This window comes from Schistocerca nitens, chromosome 7, assembly GCF_023898315.1.
Source record: "Schistocerca nitens isolate TAMUIC-IGC-003100 chromosome 7, iqSchNite1.1, whole genome shotgun sequence".
In the NCBI taxonomy this organism is placed as follows: Eukaryota; Metazoa; Arthropoda; class Insecta; order Orthoptera; family Acrididae; genus Schistocerca; species Schistocerca nitens.
The window spans coordinates 609,463,159-609,469,894 of NC_064620.1; positions in this window are offsets into that span (position 1 = coordinate 609,463,159).

Here is a 6,736-nt window from a genome sequence, read left to right on the forward strand (position 1 = left end):
GTTCAGCATTTCTGATTGCTTCCGGTCTGCATTTCGTGTCGTTGCTTTTTCATTGGTTTCGTACCCACTGACTCCACTTACTGTTGCCCACGTCGCAGACGGCGCTGCCGCTTGGCAGGTGGTCCGTGTAGTTCGCGCCCGGCCTGTCGGCTCGAAGCGGCCCTGCGTGGTAGGGTAGGAGCGCGGCAGCTGGTCCCGCGCGCTCACAGTCGATAAGGCACGCCGAGCAGAGGCGGCGCGCCGCCGCCACCAATCGATAGCCGGCGATGGCCGCATCGGAAATACGGCCGCCGGCGTGGGCGCGGCGATAGACAGCACAGCACAGTACAGTGCAGTGGGGCGCCGCTTAGCCTCTTCACTTACCGCCCTCCAGCCTGCTCTGCTTTACGGAAAGTAAACAAACGGAAAGACGTGGCGGCTCGTCTGTTTACCTGTACTCTTGAGGACCATCACCCTGTCCTCTGCCGTTGTAGCGATCAGACAGCTTGGTCGGAAGCCGTTCACACTTTCAAATGCGTATGATTGTCAAAAAACGGATATGGTTTTCGTTTGTAAGGAATGTTTGCTAAACCGTTAGAGCAGCTGTGTGGTCGTCTGCTGAAACGTGTACTGATCACGCCCACGTGTTTTCCGATTGCAAAAATTATATAAATTCGGAAACCGAAAATATGAAGTATAAAATACACAAAGAAGAAAGAACAATTAACGAGACAAAAGGAGTTTCCACCATTCCTACGCACTTCCTCCTTTCCATCAAATGGCTGTGAGCACTATGGGACTCAACTTCTGAGGTCATTAGTCCCCTAGAAATTAGAACTAGTTAAACCTAACTAACCTAAGGACATCACACACATCCATGCCCGAGGCAGGATTCGAACCTGCGACCGTAGCGGTCTCGCGGTTCCAGACTGCAGCGCCTAGAACCGCACGGCCACTTCGGCCGGTTCCTCCTTTCCATTACCTTTCGTTCCATTAATGGCTTCATGGCAATGAGTTTCAAAATCGGTTACATTTCTGCGAGCGGTGTGTACGAAAACGGTAATGATTTGTTCGTGGATGAAGTATCGCTTACGAACCGTGGGAAAATCAGTCCTCGCAATATGCCCTATTCCTCGCTTAAAAGTCTATGCTTACTGAGAGAGCCGGCCGCAGTGGCCGAGCGGTTCTAGGCGCTACAGTCTGGAACCGCTCGACCGCTACGGTCGCAGGTTCGAATCCTGCCTCGGGCATGGATGTGTGTGATGTCCTTAGGTTAGTTAGGCTTAAGTATGGTTCAAATGGCTCTGAGCACTATGGGACTCAACATCTTAGGTCATAAGTCCCCTAGAACTTAGAACTACTTAAACCTAACTAACCTAAGGACATCACACACACCCATGCCCGAGGCAGGATTCGAACCTGCGACCGTAGCAGTCCCGCGGTTCCGGACTGCAGCGCCAGAACCGCTAGACCACCGCGGCCGGCTGGGCTTAAGTAGTTCTAAGTCTAAGAGACTGATGACCTCAGATGTTGTCCCACAGTGCTCAGAGGCATTTGAACCATTTTTTGCTGAGAGAAGTTGAGAAACAAAGACCTAGGTCTGTTAGCATGTGGTCCCGGCTTTTTAAGAATCGCACCGTTGGAGCCTGTTTCCGTTATGGTGCTTTAAATAGCCACAGATATCTACAGTTCCTGACATAAACGCTGGCACAGTTACTGGAAAACATCCCGCTGAACATAAGGCGGATTTCCCACCAATTCTACACAGATAATTGCGGAGGCCCTTAATAAAATATTCGGAGATCGTTGAATCGATCGCTCGGGGAACGCAAAACGGTTTGAGCCCTCGTCAGACATAACTTCTGTACTTTTATCTGGGAGATAATTTAAACAAGCAGCACGCAGGACACCAGAGGACAGGAAATACCGTATAAAACGGAGCTGTGCTGCGGTAACTGCAGATTAAATTCAGTGTGCAGTGTTGTTTGTCCGTAACCGCTTTATAACGTAATTCAGGGTCAAAATTTTGAAGACTTGATATGACAGTCATAATAATAAACACACAAACTGTACCTGAGTTTTGTGTTTGCTTATACACGGCACAGTATGTACCCGTGACCATACTGCCATCTTCCGTCTAAACAATTAAAGAAAATACGCAGATAATAAGTTCAATACTGAACGTGTCATGTGCAGCAATGAGGATTTAAATTTACGTTTTACGACAGTAGAAGACTAACTACATCATATAATTACATCATATCAAAACATAAACACTACAGTTATAATATATTCATTCGCCGTTTCTACATAATTCTCTTTGTATATCTAAAATTGCTGTAACTGAACCTGCATCCGATACGCTATTTACTTTTGTCGACATATTTTATGACTGAATCATAGATAAAAACTGCTGCCGATCCCATCGATGCTGCTGGAAACACGGAGAGGTCCAGTTTGCTGTCCATTCGCTGTTCCTGTTGAATTCTTAACTGAGGACAAGCAAACAGGAGGCAGCTGACATCAGCAATCAGTATAGCCTATCGCACCACGTACAAGGCCGTGCAAATGCCTTGGCAGGGTCCAATAGTTTAGCCTAGACTGCTATTAATTGAGCTGGAGATGCTTCTTTACTGTAGCTGTTTTTCTGGAAGAAATGTGCCGTTGGAATCGTGTCTTTGAACTGCAGCGCAACGGCCGCCCTTTAGTTTCCTCGATGAGTTCATCTTCTTATCAAATGAATTTAATGTCCGATGTAATGATATAACATTCTTTTTGGCGTAAGTGTATCCTTAGCTGTATCCCTGTTACTGCTTGCTTTGCAAGTACATCCACCTCTTTGTTGTATTTGACGCTGCAGTATCCTTCCAAACAAGTCATTTCTATGTGATTCCATTTTTCGTTACAAGGAATGCACTACTCTACTATGTTGTTGGTATTTTCAAACAGTTTCTACATTTTTAACTGTAACTGGCATTAATACAGATGTAGAATCAGCGAGTTTAGAGTTAACGTCGATAACGTACTTCAGTGCTCAACAATAGCGACTGGACACGCAGCAAAATCATAGGCATCATCTGTTTTGTACATATGCAAAAAAAAATGGCTCTGAGCACTATGGGACTCAACATCTTAGGTCATAAGTCCCCTAGAACTTAGAACTACTTAAACCTAACTAACCTAAGGACATCACACACACCCATGCCCGAGGCAGGATTCGAACCTGCGACCGTAGCAGTCCCGCGGTTCCAGACTGCAGCGCCAGAACCGCTAGACCACCGCGGCCGGCCGTTGTACATATGCGTCGTAGTAGATTTACAAGTACTCCGTGGGTGTTTAGCAATATTCTGGGGTGGGCTTTTCACCACAAACAAAATATTACTCTATTTTTACAGTTGCCTCGCAAGACTGCCTTAAATTGTTGCATAAAAACACGGGAGAACTGCCGGATATCAGTAACTTCCTGCCTTAAATTGTTAATACGAGGAATATATGTTGAGCGTGAGTGAAACGCCAGCCAAAAAAATTTGGTTTGTGTGTGTGTGTGTGTGTGTGTGTGTGTGTGTGTGTGTGTGTGTGTGTTGATTTGTGAAGTCGCTTTCTTCGTTTGCACATTTATTTTTATGTTGCGCAATATATAATTGGATGGGACGGGCAAAAATTTTCATGCGTTGCCCAGCACTAGAAATCATTTCACGCAGAAAGAGAAGTTTCAAATAAATAGTTGAGAAGATAAACTAGAAGCACCTTATCATGGAGCTTATTAAACAAACAGATTAACAATATTTACACTTGATGTAATTGCAAGTAACTAAGACAAATCGTGAATTTGAGATAATTTTCGTTTCTCGTTTTATAATTTATGAAATATGATTCTGGTCCATAAGTTTGCAACGTCTTTCGCTGACGACGGGCGCTGCAGCGATTTAAGCGACACCTCTCCCAGACCAACACACTTTTAAGCGTCTCCGAGCTAAGGCTCGTTACCTTATTAAGCGGAGTAAAAAGGAATACTGGGAGCGCTCCGTAGCGTTCTGGGCCGCTAGCAACAGTCAACTGTCCAGGGTCTGAACCTCCAAGGAACTCTGCGCACTGATCCATTGGTCCTCGCGGAACATCTTGCGCGACACTTTGTGATGGCATCGTCGTCCGCTTCTTACCCTCCCACCTTTCTCCAGCAGAAATCCAGAGTTGAACAGACCCCCCTCCATTTCATCCCGCATCACGTTGAGCCATATAATGCGCCTTTCGCTGAATGGGAATTGGTGCAGGCTCTTAGCTCTTCACGAGACGCAGCCACAGGGCCAGATTCCATTCACAATGATTCAACACTTGGACGTTCCCCAGAGGCAACAGCTCCTCAGGTTTTTCAATCGCATCTGGCTCACGGGTGCTTTTCCGTCACAATGGCGAGACAGTATAGTTATCCCCGTCCTTAAGCCCAGGAAAAACCCAACATCTCTCAATAGCTACCACCAAATTAGCCTTACGAATGTACTTTGTAAACTGCTCGAAGGGATGGTCAACTTCAGATTATGTTGGGTACTCGAATCTCGGGGCCTTTTGTCACTGTACCAGTGTGGCTTCCGGGCAGGGCGATCTCCAACTGACCATTTACTCCGATTGGAATCGGCCATCCGACAGGCTTTTACTCACTGCCGGCACCTTGTCGTAGCTTTCTTTGACCGACATAAGGCGTATGACATGGCTTGGCGCCGTCACATTTTAGTTACCATCCATGACTGGAGCTTCTGTGGTACCGATTTTTATCCGAAAGTTTTTATCTTACAAAACTCTTCCGGGTTCGAGTTGCCACTTCTCTCAGCACCCCTCAGATTCAGGAGAATGGTATCCCACAGGGTGCTGTGCTAAGTGTCACACTCTTCTTGATTGCCATAGTTGGACTTGTGACCTCTGTTGGGCATCTGGCTACCCCAGCGTTATACGTTGACGATTTTTGCATCTGCTGCAACTCCCACTCGGTGGCGTCTGCTGAGCACCAGCCCCAAGGCGCCATCCGACGTTCCTCTGCGTGGGCCACTGCCTGTGGTTTCCAGTTTTCCCCCTCCAAAACGCGGGTTATGCATTTTTGTCGTCGACCCACAGTCCGCCCTGATCCAGAACTTTATTTAGGCAACCAGCTCCTCGATGTTGTAGCACAGTCCCGTTTCTTGGGCCTTATTTTTGATAACAAGCTGACATGGCTGCCCCACATTCGCCACCTAGAGACTACATGCATGCAGAAGCTTAATGCTCTCCACCTCCTGGCCCACACATTTTGGGGTGCAGACCGTTCCACTCTTCTCCATCTTTACTGTGCTCTGGTCTTGTCCAGACTCGATTATGGTAGTCAGGTTTATGGCTCAGCAGCTCCTTCCACTTTGAAACCGCTTGACCCTGTCCACCATTGTGGGATTTGTCTGGCTATTGGTACCTTTCGCACTAGTCCTGTTGATAGTCTTCTCACGGAGGCAGGGATACCCCCTCTACACATCCGACAGAGCCAACTCCTTGTTTCTTACGCAGTAGCCATTCGCCAATTCCCTGACCATCCTGTGTACCCTGTGCTCCTCGCCAATGAGGGATGTCTCCCTCTTAACACTCGGCCACAGGGGGGATTGCCGGTTGGCATGCGTCTCACTACCCTCTGCTGGGATCTCCATCCATCTGCACTCACTGGACTGCACCCCGTGTCTCTCCTCCCATGACCCCCCCCCCCCCCCCCGTTGACGGTGCCTAGACCACGGCCACGGATTAGGACCGATCCCTTACAGGGTCCCAAGGTCTCTGTTGCTCCTGTGGTTTACAAGCCTCTTGTATGTGCCATCCTTGCAGAGTTCCAGTGTGCCACCATCTTTTACACTGATGCTTCTAAGACTACTGATAAGGTGGGATACGCTTTCACGTCTCCTTCCGGCTTCGAGTACTATTTGTTGCCAGGATCATGTAGTGTATTTACAGCTGAGCTTCTAGCCATTCACAGGGCCCTCCTTTTTGTTTCTCAGGCCTCCCTCCATAGTGTTTTAATTTGTTCCGACTCCATGAACAGCCTGCAGGCTATCGATCGATGCTACTCTCGTCAGCCCTTGGTCTCTGCCATCCATGACCTTCTCTCTGCCCTTGAGCGTGCCGCCTTTTCAGTCGTCTTTTTCTGGGTCCCAAGTCATGTGGGAATCCCAGGGAGTGAATTGGCTGATGCCAGCTGCGAATATGCGGATCTACGTCAAATCTCTCTTTGCCCAACAGTGGAATGCCATATGGAGCGCTACTGCTCATAGTAATAAACTTCGCACCATCAAGGAGTCTACTGCAGTTTGGGGCACTTCTTTCCGCCCTTCTCGTAAGGAGTCCACTGTTTTATGCCGTTTACGCATTGGCCATACCCGGCTCACCCATTATTTCCTTCTACGTAACGACCCACCCTCACAATGTGGTTGTGGCGCCAGACTGACGATATCTCACATATTGGTGGCATGTCCCCTTCTTTCGATGCTTCGTGTAAAGTATAGTCTTCCTGCTTCCTTAAATTTAATATTAGCAGACGATCCACGGATGGTTGACCTGGTCCTCGGTTTCGTCCGCAAAAGTGGTTTTTATTTCCAGATGTAAGGTTCTCCTTTAGTCTTGGAGCAGGGGCGGATTGGTTGTGGTTGGGACTCCTTTTGCAGTCTTCATGGTCTGTGACCCCATGACCGCCCTCTTTTTTCCAGTTTTTAGATTTGGTCTCACCTTTAATGCTTTTACTGTACGTGTTTAG